The sequence below is a fragment of the Macaca mulatta genome, chromosome 9, assembly GCF_049350105.2.
Source record: "Macaca mulatta isolate MMU2019108-1 chromosome 9, T2T-MMU8v2.0, whole genome shotgun sequence".
In the NCBI taxonomy this organism is placed as follows: Eukaryota; Metazoa; Chordata; class Mammalia; order Primates; family Cercopithecidae; genus Macaca; species Macaca mulatta.
Window position 1 is genome coordinate 74398374 of NC_133414.1, and position 15520 is coordinate 74413893.

Sequence of the window (15520 nt, forward strand, 5' to 3'; positions counted from 1 at the left end):
AGGCTTTCTCTTCCGCGGCTCCTCCCCACTCAGGCATGGCACTGCCTCACACCCGCACGGAGCCGGAGCTTGGCGAGACAAGCCCGCCCGCTCCGGGTCCAGCTTCCTCTGGATTATGGGCCTGGAGAAAATGTGGTATCATCCTGAGCAGGCGTTAGAATGCTGCACACCCAAGTTCCCCGGGTGTGCAGGAAGGGTGACAGAGCTGTTAGATAAAATGTTAGATAAACTATAGGAAGCCGTTAGTTTAGACTGAGCTCCTGCATTAGGCGCATCAAACCAAACCAAAATGGGGTGGTTCATGCTGAAGCTCCAAACTACCACGCCAAAGCTAGGATATTTGCAAAAAATCAGGAGAGAAACAGATGCTAACCAGATCCCCAAACAGGCTGGGCGCGGTGGCTCACATCTGAAATACCAGCACTTTTGGATGCCAAGGTGGGCGGATCGCCTGAGCTCAGGAGTTCCAGACCAGCTTAGGCACAGGGATACCCTGTCTCTACCAAAAAAAAAAAAAAAAAAAAAAATGCCGGGCGTGGTGGTAGGCGCCTGTAGTCCCAGCTCCTTGGGAAGCTGAGGAGGGAGGATTGCTTGAGCCTGGGAGGTTGAGGCTGTAGTAAGGTTAGATGGGGCCACTACTGCACTCCAGCCTGCCCACTGGAGCAAGACCCTGTCTCAAACAAAAATCCCCAAACAGGCCAGTTTTAGCTGACGTAAAGAAGTCCCATGTTGTTTAACCTTTACAAGAAAAGTGACTTTCTACCGACTAATCCACGTTTTGTTTCTGCTTTCCTTGGCCCTTTTCTGTCTGTAATATCAACTTCCTCTTCTCATTGGAACATTCATTCCATTTTATAGAATGAAGCGTTGCCCAATTGTAGAATTGGAACTAAAAGCCAATTAAGATGTGTAAACTAAATTTGTTGTAGTTTTTTCTTTTAACAGAACCAAAGGAAGAAAAAAAGAATGAGCAGTCTAATGATATAGAGCAGTCATCTATCTCAGTAATTTAGCCAGTCTACCTCAGTTTTTGTTTTGTTTTTGGTTTTTTGGGTTTTTTTTGTTTGTTTGTTTGGTTTTTGTTTTTGAGATGGAGTCTCGCTCTGTCACCCAGGCTGGAGTGCAGTGGTGCTCTCTCGGCTCACTGCAAGCTCTGCCTCCCGGGTTCACGCCATTCTCCTGCCTCAGCCTCCAGAGTGGCTGGGACCACAGGCGCCCGCTACCACGCCCCGCTAGGTTTTTGTATTTTTAGTAGAGATGAGGTTTCACCGTGTTAGCCAGTATGGTCTCGATCTCCTGACCTTGTGATCTGCCTGCCGCAGCCTTCCAGGGTGCTGGGATTACAGGCGTGAGCCACCGCACTCGGCCTACCTCAGTTTTTTAATTTATAAAATGACAAATGAAACGAAGTGATCTTTAGTAGCTATCAGCCATAGTCTCTGAGCAAAGCCTTTTCCCCCTTGACTTTCTCTAGCTCTGAAAGCGATGTCTGCTCAAATGCTCTCAAGGTTCTACCCTCCTCCTAAACCAGAAAAGGATGGCTAGATGGGCTTCCACAGTTCAAAACCCAGGTTAAAGCTGCAGCCTGGAAGATTTCCCTCCCATGAGCAAGCCCAGCCAGCTGTCTTGCCTGGTCATGACTGGGCTTATGTTGCAAAGGTTAGCAGAATTTACTTCTAAGAGATCAGTCACCAGAAGCCCTCATTCATTCCTTCATTCGAGCTCAGGTCGGTTTGCAATCATTTTGGCTCTTCTGGGAAATGGTCTGGTATGTTTGATGTTATTGTGAGGCTAATAACAAAGACCGGCATTTCCATCCTAACTGCACCACAGCACACTACCTCTCCGAAACACCCAGTCTGATAAATGAGTCACCTCCACTACCTGCAGCAGGGCTTATTCACAATGTGAATTATCTGTAGCAATTTGTAGCCCCCTGAACTTCACTTTCTCTGAGGCTTCACCTTCTGCAAACCCAAGGAATGTACACAATACCTAAGGACCAGGGGAAGAACATCTGTGGCCAAACAGGGGAATAATGGCAGTATTTTCCAGAGCTGGATTTAGTAAATAAATCTGAGTGCTTACATCCAAAGTCCTTTAGACCAAAGCTGCATTAGTAGGCAGTTACTACCTACCACAAGCAACTACTTTGTGTCATCCACGGGGTAAGCAAAGTCCATTGAGACACAGTCCCTACTCTCAAGGCACTTACAGTCAAGTGTGTGTAAAGGTGTCAAGAACAGGGGAAGGTCCAAAATTTTACCCTACTTGCACACTAACAAGTTAGCCTGCCATAGTTTCAGAGGCTCACAGATGCTAGCAGAAGACATGAGACTTGTGGGTCAAGGACAAAAGACTCTCTTACCTGTGACACAGCAGGCAGCATAAGCTTCGTGTTTTGCCTCAATTTCTGCTGTCCTCTGCATCCCTCAGGAGTGATGCAGAGCAGGTTAGGTGGATGCTGTGCACACCATGCATTGGTGTCCCAGCCAAGGAACCCTAAGCTTATAAAACCACCTGTCTTAGAAGGAGCTGCTAACAAATCTGCCCAACCTTCATCCTATGAAAGGAAAGTATCTTGGGCCCCTAAGATCATTAAGCTAAAGGGAAAAGTCAAGCTGGGAATTGCTTAGGGCAGACCTGCCTCGCATTCTGTTCAAAGTCATCCTTCCGCTCACTGAGATAAATGCATATCTGATTGCCTTCTTTGGAGAGGCTAATCAGAAACTCAGTGCAACCATTTGTCTCTCACCTACCTGTGACCTGGAAGCCCTCTCCCCACTTTGAGTTGTCCCGCCTTTCCTGGCCACTTTGAGTTGTCCTGCCTTTCTTGACCGAACCAATGTTCATTTTACGTATGTTGATTGATGTCTCATATCTCCCTAAAATGTATAAAACCAAACTGTGCTCTGACCACCTTGGTTACACGTCATCAAGACCTCCTGAGGCTGTGTCAAGGTTAAGTGTCCTCAACCTTGGCAAAATAAACTTTTTTTTTTTTTGAGACGGAGTCTCGCTCTGTCGCCCAGGCTGGAGTGCAGTGGCCGGGTCTCAGCTCACTGCAAGCTCCGCCTCCCGGGTTCACGCCATTCTCCTGCCTCAGCCTCCGGAGTAGCTGGGACTACAGGCGCCCGCCACCTCGCCCGGCTAGTTTTTTTTTGTATTTTTAGTAGAGACGGGGTTTCACCATGTTAGCCAGGATGGTCTCGATCTCCTGACCTTGTGATCCGCCCGTCTCGGCCTCCCAAAGTGCTGGGATTACAGGCTTGAGCCACCGCGCCCGGCCTTTTTTTTCTTTTTAAGACTGAGTTTCGCTCTTGCTGCCCAGGCTGCAGTGCAATGGTGCGATCTCTGCTCTCTGCAAACTCTGCCTCCTGGGTTCAAGCGATTCTCCAGCCTCAGCCTCCTGAGTAGCTGGGATTACAGGCGCGCCACCACCACGCCCGGCTAATTTTTGTATTTTTAGTACAGACAGGGTTTTACCATGTTGGCCAGGTTGCTTTCGAACTCCTGACCTCAGGTGATCTGCCCGCTTTGGCCTCTCAAAGTGCTGGGATTACAGGCATGAGCCACCACGCCTGGCAATTTTTTTTTTTTTTTTTTTTTTTTTTTTTTTTTTTTTTGAGACAGAGGAGATAGAGTTTCACTCTTTTGCCCACACTGGAGTGAAGTGGCACAATCTCAACTCACTGCACCCTCCGTCTACCAGGTTCAAGTGATTCTCCTGCGTCAGCCTCCCAAGTAGCTGGGGTTACAGGCGCCTGCCATCATACCCAGCTGATTTCTGTATTTTTAGTAGAGATGGGGTTTCACCATGTTGGCTAGACTGGTCTCGAACTCCTGACCTCAGGTGATCCACCCACCTCGGCCTCCCAAAGTTCTAGGATTGTAAGCGTGAGCTACTGTGCCTGACCTGGCAAAATAAACTTTCTAAATTCTCAAATTTCTCAAATTTTCAGGGTTCACAATCCCTGAGGGGGACATTATTATACTGCTCAGGAAATAAAATCTGTTTTCTGCCCCAGAGAGAGATATTATCTTCCAAGGCTGTTTGCTAAGTAAACATCCTGGAAAGATAGTCTGAGACAAAAGCTGCCATAAGATGGGTAGAAACACCATGGAGAATTGGCCCCAACAAAGGATGGGGAATGGGAAAGACAAGCTCAAGATGTCACAAGTACAGTTTTTTTGTGGGGGAACAGGGTCTTGCTATATTGCCCAGGCTGGTCTTGAACTCCTGACCTCAAGCAATCCTCCCATTTCAGCCTCCCAAGTAGCTGGATCACAAGTGTGAGCCACCACACTCGGCTTCTGCAAGTACAGTTTTTTTTTTTTTTTTTTTTTTTTTGAGACGGAGTCTCGCTCTGCCGCCCAGGCTGGAGTGCAGTGGCCAGATCTCGGCTCACTGCAAGCTCCACATCCCGGGTTCACGCCATTCTCCTGCCTCAGCCTCCCGAGTAGCTGGGACTACAGGCGCCCGCCACCTCGCCCGGCTAGTTTTTTGTATTTTTTAGTAGAGACGGGGTTTCACCGTGTCAGCCAGGATGGTCTCGATCTCCTGACCTCATGATCCGCCTGTCTCGGCCTCCCAAAGTACTGGGATTACAGGCTGCAAGTACAGTTTTAAGATGTAAATACAGAGAACCGTGGGCACAGTCAGATGGAGGAGCTACTTGCACTGAAGTTTGAAAGCAGGACTTAACAAAATTAGAAAGCCAACAGATGGAGGATGGGAAGGCAAAATTCTAGAAAGAGGATGTGCAAAATCATAGGAGTGCTTGAAGTGGCAAGAATTGTTTGGAAACCACGTATTTATTTTTTGCTTTTGATTTGCTTTTGTTTTTGTTTTTGTCTGAGACAGAGTCCCACTCTGTCACCCAGACTGGAGTGCAGTAGCACAATCTTGGCTCACTGCAATCTCTGCCTCCCGAGTTCAAGCAATTCTCCTGCCTCAGCTTCCTGAGTAGCTGGGATTACAAGCACGTGTCACCACACCCGGCTAATTTTTGTATTTTTAGTAGAGATGGGGTTTCGCCATGTTGGCCAGGCTGGTCTCAAACTCCTGACCTCGGGTGATCTGCCCGCCTTGGCCTCCCAAAGTGCTGGGATTACAGGTGTGAGCCACTGCACCCGGCTAGTTTTCTTTTTGTTTGTTTGTTTTTGAGACAGGGTCCCCCTGCATTGCCCAGGCTGTTCTCAAACTCCCAAGCAATTCTCCTGCCTCAGCCTCATGAGTAGCTGGGACTACAGGTGCGTACCACAGGGCCTGGGGGAAACCACAAGTCATTAAGTAAAGCTGGAACAAGCTATCGAAAAAGTTGAGAAATTAGACTAAAGATGTTGGTTGGAGCCAAATACTGAAGGTCCTGAAAGCAGCAAGTGAGGACAAGTCTAGGGTAGCTGGGAGCAACATTTCTGATTTGAGCAATGGGGAGGACAAAGGTTCCAGCCACTGTGGGAAGGTCTGCAGGAAGAGGGGCAGGTGTGAGGGTGAAGACCATGATTCCATTTTGGATGAATATGAGAAGCCAGGTCCACATTGCAATGCAGTTGTCCAATAGGCAGTTATGAAGCTTTGGAGAGAGGTCTGGCTCAGAAGCATGGGTGTAAAAGTTAGTTTTAATTATGACTAACTATGGGTGTGGTTTAAGTCAGTGAGATATGGGATAGGAATAAAGACACTAACAGCCTAAAGGACGAGGCCATGGGCATTAGTCTTCTTTTTTTTTTTTTTTTTTTGAGACAGTCTCACTCTGTCACCCAGGCTGGAGTGCAGTGGTATGGTCTTGGCTCACTGCAACCTCTGCCTCAGCCTCCCGAGTAGCTGGGACTACAGGCATGTGCCACCATACCCGGCTAATTTTTTTGTATTTTTAGTAGAGCCAGAGTTTCACTATGTTCTCCAGGCTGGTCTTGAACTCCTGACCTTGTGATCCAGCTGCCTTGGCCTTCCGAAGTGCGGGGATTACAGGTAGGAGCCACCGCACCCCGCCAGGAGCATTAGTCTTTTAGGGGCAAGAAGCAGAGGAGGAGCTAATGAAGAGAACTGACAAAAACTAGCCAGGAGGATAATAAAAAGAGAACTCAGGAGGAGCACTTCTGTGGAAACCAGAAGAAGAGAGCACTGGGTAGAGAAGGGAGCGCTCAACAGTGTCACAAACTGAGGAGAGGTCAAGTGAGGCAAAGGCAGAGAGCATTAGGGCCGGACGCAGTGGCTCACACCAACAATCCCAGCACTTTGGGAGGCCAAGGCAGGAGGATCACTTGAGCCCAGGAGTTTGAGACCAGCCTGAGCAACATGGCAAGATCTCATTTCTGCAAAAAACAGAAAATTAGCTGGGCACAGTGGTGTGTGCCTGTAGTCCCAGCTACTCGGGAGGTTGAGGTGGGAAGGATCGCTTGATCCCAGGAGTTTGAGGTCACAGTGAGCTATGGTTGTGCCATTGCACTCCAGCCTGGGCGAGAGAGCAAAACCTTGTATTCAATAATAATAATAATAAATAAAAGAAATAGCAGCATTAGCTGCTATTACTGTGTAACAAATTGCCCCCAAATTTAATGGCCTAAAACAAGCATTCTATTATCTGAAAGTTTCTGTGGGTCAAAAATTAGGGACTGGCTTATCTGGGTGGTTCTGGCTCGGGGCCCCTCAGGGGGTTGCAGTTGAGATGCTGGCTGGGGCTGCAATCATCTGAAGGGTTAACGGCACTCAAGGACCTGCTTTTAGGATGGCACCCTCATGTGGCTTTTGGCAGGAGGCCTCAGTTCCTTGCTATGTGAGCTTCTCCATGGCCTCTTGGGTGTCCTTGTGACATGGCCGCTGGCTTCTCTCAGAGCAAGTGATCTGAGAGAGACACTGAAGCCACAATGTCTTATATGATCCAGCCTCAGAAATCGCACTATCATTTCTGCCTTATTCTGTTTGTTAGAAGTGAGTTAGTAAGACCAGACCACACTCAAGAGGAGGGAAATTAGGCTCTCTCTCTTGAATGGAGTGTCAAAGAATTTGTGGATATTCTTTAAATCCCCACAGCCTATCTTTTGTTTGTTTTTTTTGTTTGTTTGTTTTTTGAGATGGAGTCTCGCCCTGTCGCCCAGGCTGGAGTATGGTGGCGCAATCTCACTGCAACCTCCGCCTCCTGGGTTCAAGCAGTTCTCTGCTCTCAGCCTCCTGAGTAGCTGGGATTACAGGCACCCGCCGCCATGCCCTACTAATTTTTTGTATTTTTAGTAGAGATGGGGTTTCACCATCTTGGCCAGGCTGGTCTTGAACTCCTGACCTCTTGATCCACCCACCTCAGCCTCCCAAAGTGCTGGGATTACAGGAGTGAACCACTGCACCAGGCCCCCACAGCCTATCTTTTGAAAGGAGTGTCAATTTGTGGATATTATTTAAATCCTCACAGCCTACGCCATGGTCACATTTACTTTCATTCCTCCCACATGCAAAACATACTCCCTCCCAAAACCTCCCCCAGATCCCAGCCTTCACAGTAGCCGCATGAGGCTCCTTGGATGTAGTTCCTTGAGTCCAGCAGTTCCTCTCCATCTGAAGACCTGTGAACTAAAGAGATATCAACACAAGTGGTGGGATAGGCACAGCATAACCACTACAGACACCCCTGTTCAAAAAGGGGGAAACAGGAAGTACCCAGGAGTCACAGGTCCACAGAGATTCTGAAATCCAGCCAGGCAAACTTGGAAGTTCCCTTATTAGGACTCAGTCCTCCTCCTGCCTGCACCAGATGAGGTCATGCAGGGAGAGCCAGCCCTAGACACACACTCCTTCTCTTCCTGCCCCTGGCCTCTGTCCCACACTGGAAGGGGCACACCCCAGCCTGCACATCCAAGCTCTCTCCCCATCACGTACATACTCTGTTTGACCACCCCAAGGGCTTAGGGGTGTGTCACTGGCAGTTCAGTCCATCTTCTGGAGGAGGGACCCTGGGGGAAAGTCCATGCAGGCCCCAGAAGCAGGCTCAGGATGGTTTGAAACAAGAATTCTGAGGTCTCCTGTATTCTGAGTTTGGTCTGGATATGGAGAGGGCGGGCGTGGGCTCTGGTGGGCATGTTCTCTAGGCCCTGCAGGCTCCTCACCTCATAGGAATGGACACAACGTGAGAAGGGTTCTGGTGAGGTCTTCCAAAGCATGAGACCCAAGAGGCCCTCCAAAGCATGAGACTGGGGGGCGGGCTACAAAGCATGAGACTGGGTGGGGCCCTCCAAAGCCTGAGACCCAGGGCAGGGGCCCTCCAAAACATGAGACCTGGGGAGGGCCTCCAAAGCATGAGGCCCAGGGGAGGGGCTCTTCTTGCCTAGGTTGAAGAGCAATACTGGGGCTAGGGACTGAGAATCTTCCTGTGATTGAAGCATGTTAGGATGAAATGAGAAAGAGAGAGAGGACTGCAAGCTGGGGTTATGGTTGGAATGTGGGACACAGGGAAGCAAGGTTTTGCCATGGCACATTCAAGGTGGTGAGCAGCTATGGAAGCGTGGAGTGAAGTGAAGGCCAGTGGAGCTGAGGTGATCAGGGCTGTAGCTGAGGCTAAGATGTTGAAGCTATGCACCCCACACACACCCAGCAAACAGTGGTGGGGTCGGCACAGGTTATTGACAGAGGTACTGATGTCACCAGGGTGTTGCCAGGATAAGAGATGAGGAGACAATGATGAGTCAGGTACCAAAGTCTTCAGGAGACATGGAGGCGTGACCAGGAAGTTGGCCATAAAGGATGACAAGTAAAGAAAGCCAGAGTTGGCCGGGCGCGGTGGCTCACGCCTGTAATCCCAGCACTTTGGGAGGCCGAGGCGGGCGGATCATGAGGTCAGGAGATCGAGACCATCCTGGCCAACACGGTGAAACCCCGTCTCTACTAAAAAATACAAAAATTAGCCAGGCTTGGTGGCGGCGCCTGTAGTCTCAGCTACTCGGGAGGCGGAGCTTGCAGTGAGCCGAGATCGCGCCACTGCACTCCAGCCTGGGCGACAGAGCGAGACTCCGTCTCAAAAAAAAAAAAAAAAAAATGGCAGAGCTGATGGGATGAACCTCAAAGCAGGTGATCTTATAGGAGGTGACAAGTGAAGTAAGTGGCCCCCTCCCAGTCCCAGTCCAGTCGTGGGGTGTGGGAGGGAGTCTTCCCTGGGCTCCAGTATCCCCGGGGAAAGGTGAGGGGAGTGAAAGAGCATTCAGCGGTGCAGCTGAGAACTTAGGGTAGTTTGTTAACAACACCACAGGCTTCTAGAGGGGCACAATGGGATGGGGTGAGGAGGACAGCGGTGGAAGTTCAAACCAAGGAGAAGGAAGCGCAGACAAGACTGGGATAAAACTAGGAAGAGCACGAATGAACAGACGAACTCATATTTTGGGGAGTTAGGGCCAACGGCCAGAGGTGAGGGGCATGCTAGGGCTCAAAAGTCAAGCCAGTGCCTGTGAAAATCCTTAAATCATGCATAAAGGACAGTATGCCTGTTTTTGGGTATACAACCTCGGGTTGCCATTTTTAGCCACACTAAAGCATGAAAACCACTGATCTAGACTGTCTATCAAATCCCAGAAGTGACTGGGAGAAAGGAGGGATATTCTACAGCTTTCCAGATGACATTCAGATTAATCTACCTGATGTAGTCTTTAATATACAATGTGATGATTAAAGCAGATAGTGGAGTTATAGCTCAACAGTCAGGACACAAGTTAAGTACAAGCTTCATGCAGCTCCTCTCAACTGATATCCCAGTTTAACCATTCAGAGTTGATATAAAGTTTGATATAAAAGGACTTTCCCACCGGGCACGGTGGCTCACACCTGTAATACCAGCACTTTGGGAAGCAGAGGTGGGTGGATCACTTGAGGTTAGGGGTTTGAGACCAGCCTGAGCAACATGGTGAAACCCCATCTCCACTGAAAATACAAACATTAGCTGGGCATGGTGGCGCATGCCTGTAATCCCAGCTACTTGGGAGGCTGAGGCAGGAGAATTGCTTGAACCCAGCAGGTGGAGGTTGCAGTGAGCCAAGATGGTGCCATTGCACTCCAGCCTGGGCAACAAGAGCCAGACTCGGTCTTAATTAAAAAAGGAAAAAAAAAGGACTTTCCAGCCAGGCTCAGTGGCTCATGCCTGTAATCCCAAAACTTTGGGATGCTGAGGCGGGCAGATCACTTGAGCTCAGGAGTTCGAGGCCACCCTGGGCAACATGGCAAAACTCCATGTCTACCAAAAAATACAAAAAAATTAGCCCGGTGTGGTGGCACGCACCTGTGCTCCCAGGTACTTGGGAGGCTGAGGTGGGAGGGTCGCTCGAGCCCAGGAGGCAAAGGTTGCAGTGAGCTGAGATCGCGCCACTGCACTCCAGCCTGGGTGACAGAGTGAGACCCTGTCTCAAAAAAGAAAAAAAAAAAGGGCTTTCCTATTCATTGTCCAGTCAGTAACCTGTGGCCTTGCTCAGAGTTCTGTTTGTAAAGAAACGTTGTTCTGTTTCTTTAAAAAGCTCAGCACAGCTGGGCTGGGTGGCTCACCCCTCTAATGCCAGCACTCTGGGAGGCCAAGGCACGTGGATCACCTGAGGTCAGGAGTTCGAAACCAGCCTGACCAACATGATGAAACCCCGTCTCTACCAAAAATATAAAAATCTGGCCGGGCGCGGTGGCTCACGCCTGTAATCCCAGCACTTTGGGGGGCCAAGGCGGGCGGATCACAAGGTCAGGAGATCGAGACCATCCTGGCTAACACAGTGAAACCATGTCTCTACTAAAAATACAAAAAAATTAGCCAGGCGTGGTGGCGGGCGCCTGTAGTCCCAGCTACTCCGGAGGCTGAGGCAGGATAACGGCGTGAACCCGGGATGCGGAGCTTGCAGTGAGACGAGATCACGCCACTGCACTCCAGCCTGGGCAACAAAGCGAGACTCCGTCTCAAAAAAAAAAAAAAAAAAATTAGCGGGGCATGGTGGCGCACACCTGTAATCCCAGCTACTCAAGAGGCTGAGGCAGGAGAATCGCTTGAACCTGGGAGGCGGAGGTTGCAGTGAGCTGAGATTGTGCGATTGCTCTCCAGCCTGAGCAGTAAGAGCGAAACTCCATTTCAAAAAAAAAAAGCTCAGCACATTCTGTGGGAATGCTTAGCCCCAGTAGTGGGGATAACGCAGAGGCTCCTGCTCAAGGATCTTCAGTGGCTCCCATTTGCCCACAGGATAAGGTCCCCGACACAATGGTGATGGAACCATGATCCTACCCTGCCTCTGTCACAGTCGTGTTTCCCACCTGCCACCTGTGCCAATTCAGGTCACAAGCAATTCCCAAATCACGGTTTCTTTAGTGTCACTGCCATTGCTTATGCTCACTGTACCTAGAATGCCTCCTTGTCCCCACTGTTTTAAGTTAAATTCTCGATATCCTTGTAAAGCCCAGCTCAAATGTACTCCCGCCACAGTTTTCTTCTGTCTTACCAGCTACAAGTTCATTTTATTTCCTCTGAAATTCTATGGCATTTGTTACCTTATAACACTTATTACATACTTTCTTTTTTTTTTTTTTTAACTTTCTCTCTGAGCAAACATGATTAACACAATATTTTCATTTTTCTTTTCTTCCTTTCCTTTCCTTTTTATATTCTTTTTTCTTTTTTTTCTTTTCTCTTTTCTTTTCTTTCCTTTTCTTTTCTTTTTCAAAACAAATGCAGTGGCACAATCTTGACTCACTGCAGCCTTAACCTCCCAAGCTCAAGCAATCCTCTCACCTTAGCCTTCCAAGTAGCTGGGACTACAGGCATGTGCACCACCATACCTGGCTATTTTTCTCATTTTTGTAGAGACAGGGTCTCTCTGTATTGTCCAGCCTGGTCTTGAACTCCTGGGCTCAAGTGGTCCTCCTGCCTCGGCCTCTCAAAGTGCTGGGATTACAGGCATGAGCCACCATGCCCAGCCCACTTTTTTTTTATATTAAAACAACAACAACAACAACAACAAAAAACACAACTCTGCCCTCCCCATCAAGTTCTTTAATATAATCCTTCCTTCCTTCCTTCCTTCCTTCCTTCCTTCCTTCCTTCCTTCCTTCCTTCCTTCCATCCTCCCTCCCTCCCTCCCTCCCTCTCTCCCTCCCTCTCCCTCCTTCCCTCCCTCTCCCTTCCTCCCTCCCTTCCTTTCTCTTTTGAGATGGAGTTTCACTCTTGTTTCCCAGGCTGGAGTGCAATGGCACGATCTCAGCTCACCGCAACCTCCACCTCCTGGGTTCAAGTGATTCTCCTGCTTCAGCCTCCCAAGTAGCTGGGATTACAGGCATGCACCAGCACACTCAGCTAATTTTGTATTTTTAGTAGAGACGGGGTTTCTCCATGTTGGTCAGGCTGGTCTCAAACTCCTGACCTCAGGAGATCTGCCCGTCTCGTCCCCCGAAAGTACTGGGATTACAATTGTGAGCCCCTGCACCCGGCCAAGAATTGTTTCTTACTCAACTCTATCCCCACCACCCACCAAATATCTAATAATGATGACACTAGTCATGAATAATAAACACAATCAAAGTAGTCACGGCTAACACATATAGGGCACTTCCTCTGTTCCAGGCATTGCTCGAAACACTTCATGTGCTTTATTTAATTCTCCCCACCTTTTTTTTCTTTCTTGAGACGGAGTCTTGCTCTGTCGCCCAGGCTGGGGTGCAGTGGCATGATCTCAGCTCATTGCAACTTCTGACTCCCGGGTTCAAATGAGTCTTCTACCTCAGGCTCCCAAGTAGCTGGGATTACAGGCGCCTGCCACCACGCCTGGCCTATTTAATTCTCATAACAACCCTATGAGACAGGTACCATTAAGTGTGAAACAGAAGCTTATGGGGGTGCACAGGCCTGGCTTGGGATGCATAGCTAGTTCTTCAGGAGTTGGAGACAGAATCTAAGCCAGCTGTCTCTGAGTGTGAGGTGCATACTCTGAGCCACCACTTATATTGCCTCCTCATTGTCAAAGCCTTTCCCATGGAGGGTGACTAATAATATTTATAGAACATTTAAAGAGTCCACTGCTTTGGACTATTCCAGTCATGACTTGCATCCATTGACAGAGTTGCCTTCAAAATTCTTTCCTTTTAAATTTGTAGTGGGGACAGGAGCTTCCACAATGAGGGTAAATTGGGCAGCAGGGAGGGTCTTCTCCAAGACCTTTCACTGGGTCACCAATGAGAATGTCTCGTGACTCACATTCCACGGCTGCCTGAATCTACTGTGTGACTGCCCTGTGTCTCTGGGGCCGGTGTGGGAGGCAATGGAAGGAGGGAAAGGGAGCATTCTGAAGCCTGGGAAAGTCACATGGGCAATTTGGCCGGCAGCCGCCTGGACACTCAGTACAGAGGGAAGCTGATGAGGAGGCCAGAGGGACAAAGGGCCATTATTTCTGGCTGTAGGAGTTTGGTCAGTTTGATACTGGGTGACCCACCATCACTCCCACCAATTTGAGTTCTCCTAGAGCTTTGGTGGGAAGTAAAGCAATGATATTTCAAATGAGTCACATCCTATGTCTGGAAACTGAGGCAGCGTCAGGGCTGGTTATGGCTGTAAGGACTGATCAGTCATGACTTTGAGGACTTTTGAGGACCACCCTCTCACTCCAATCCCCACTCTACCCCACTGCAAGATGAACACAGCTCTGAGTGCGTGACTCCTCTCTTCAGAACCTCTCCATGAATCTACCCACATGCCAGGTAACATACAGGTTAAAGCTCTCCACGGCATGGCCTCAACTTAACTTTCTAAGCCAGCACAGCTTTGTTGAATAATTACACATGTCATTAATATAATTTACACATACAGAAAGAGCTCTGTGATCACATAGGTTGGGGAAACTTTGGATTAAACCAAGATTAACCCATTTCTGTAAGTGGAACTTCTCAGAGCCGCACTTTTGTGCAGGATGAGTCTCTGAGAGGATGCAATATGGCCCCAGTTTTTTAAAGAAGGATCTTGAGAGACTAAAAAGTATGCTCCATTAAGTATCATTCCCACCCTGAAATTTAACCAGTTCTTCCAGGCCCATTGTGGCAATCATAGAAAGGTACTGTTCAGATCTGCTGCTGTGAGGAGCAGAGGGCTGACTGCTGCAGCTGCTGGGCTCTGGACCTCCTGATGCCAGGCAGGCTGCTCCCCGCCAAAGACCTGCACTCATGCAGGGCCATCCCTGCAAAACCCGGGACTCCTCTAACAGGCAGCTTTGGCTTGAGGATGACCTTTTGTCCTGGCTGAACTTTCCTAGAACTGTGTTGCCATCTGAGGCTTTTCCCACTTTATCTCCCCTCCTTCCTGTGTCACAATGTGCACACTTACACCTAGATATATAGTTTAGAACATATATAAGCTCTGGAAAACTTTGCAATTTTGAGTCGGTCTGGTGATAATTTCCAGGCCTTTGCCCTGTAACCGGTTGCAGAAATAACTCTCTTCCTCCCTAGTTCATCTGCATCTCGTTATTGGGCCACAAGAAATAGCAACCCAACCCTCAGTTTGGTCCAGGAACAAGAGGGTCTCACCATGTTGCCTGGTCTGGCTTCAAGGAATCCTCCCACTTCAGCTTCCCAATATGTTGGGATTACAGGCTGAGCCACCGCGCCCAGCCTGGTCGTGCTTGTTAAGCCCTGTTAAACACAACCTGAAAGGGCGGTTTGAGCAGTGAAAGCCTCAGACTCAGGCTAAGCAAAAGTAGAAAAAAATGGCAGAAAACCAAAGGAAGGAAATTCCAAAGGCTGGTGAGAGTGTGTTGATGAGGGAGCACAATGAGGACACACAGAATCCAGGCTTTCCTGGCCTTCTCCATTAGTGCAGCATGTCAGGCCACCTTGGTATTAGAGTTTTCCCAAGGAGTCTAACTTGGCAAGGGAAACCACAGCTCAGGAGTGGTGGCTCCCAAACTAACCTGTTGTGGGTCTTTGCAGGAGGAAGCTACTGGAATTCTTAGATCTTCTGCCTATGTGTCTAGCTGTGACCTGGCCTCTGGGGAGGCTCAGTTAAGGGCTTGACTTTGTCCCAGGAGCCCAACATTGCTCTCAGAGGGGAGAGGAGGTTATTTTCACTCACCCTAGCTCTTCCCAAAATCTCATTAGTTCCTTGAAACCATAGCACCAGGACATTTTACTTCCAGCTGTAAGTCACAGCTAGAAGAAATTCCTGCGACCCTACTTTGGGGGCATAGTCCATCCCTAAAGGCCTCCTTGCTCTTTTTTTTGAGATGGAGTCTTGCTCTATTGCCCAGGCTGGAGTGCAGTGGCATCATCTTGGTTCACTGCAACCTCCACCTCCCGGGTTCAAGCGATTCTCCTGCCTCAGCCTCCCAAGTAGCTGGGATTGCAGGTGCCCGTCACCACACCAGGCTAATTTTTGTGTTTTTAGTAGAGACGGGGTTTCACCATGTTGGCCAGGCTGGTCTCGAAATCCTGACCTCAAGTGATATACCCGCCTCGGCCTCCCAAAGTGCTGGGATTACAGGTGTGAACCACCATGCCCGGCCACCTCCTCGCTCTTATAGGCAGGGGAACTCG

At 49.1% G+C, this 15520-nt stretch overlaps 1 protein-coding gene across 2 annotated transcripts in view; it reads left to right on the plus strand.

The window, feature by feature from the left end:
- Positions 1-15520, plus strand: part of LOC144331131 (uncharacterized) — a 53186-nt gene that overhangs the window by 1375 nt on the left and 36291 nt on the right. The window lies entirely within an intron of this gene.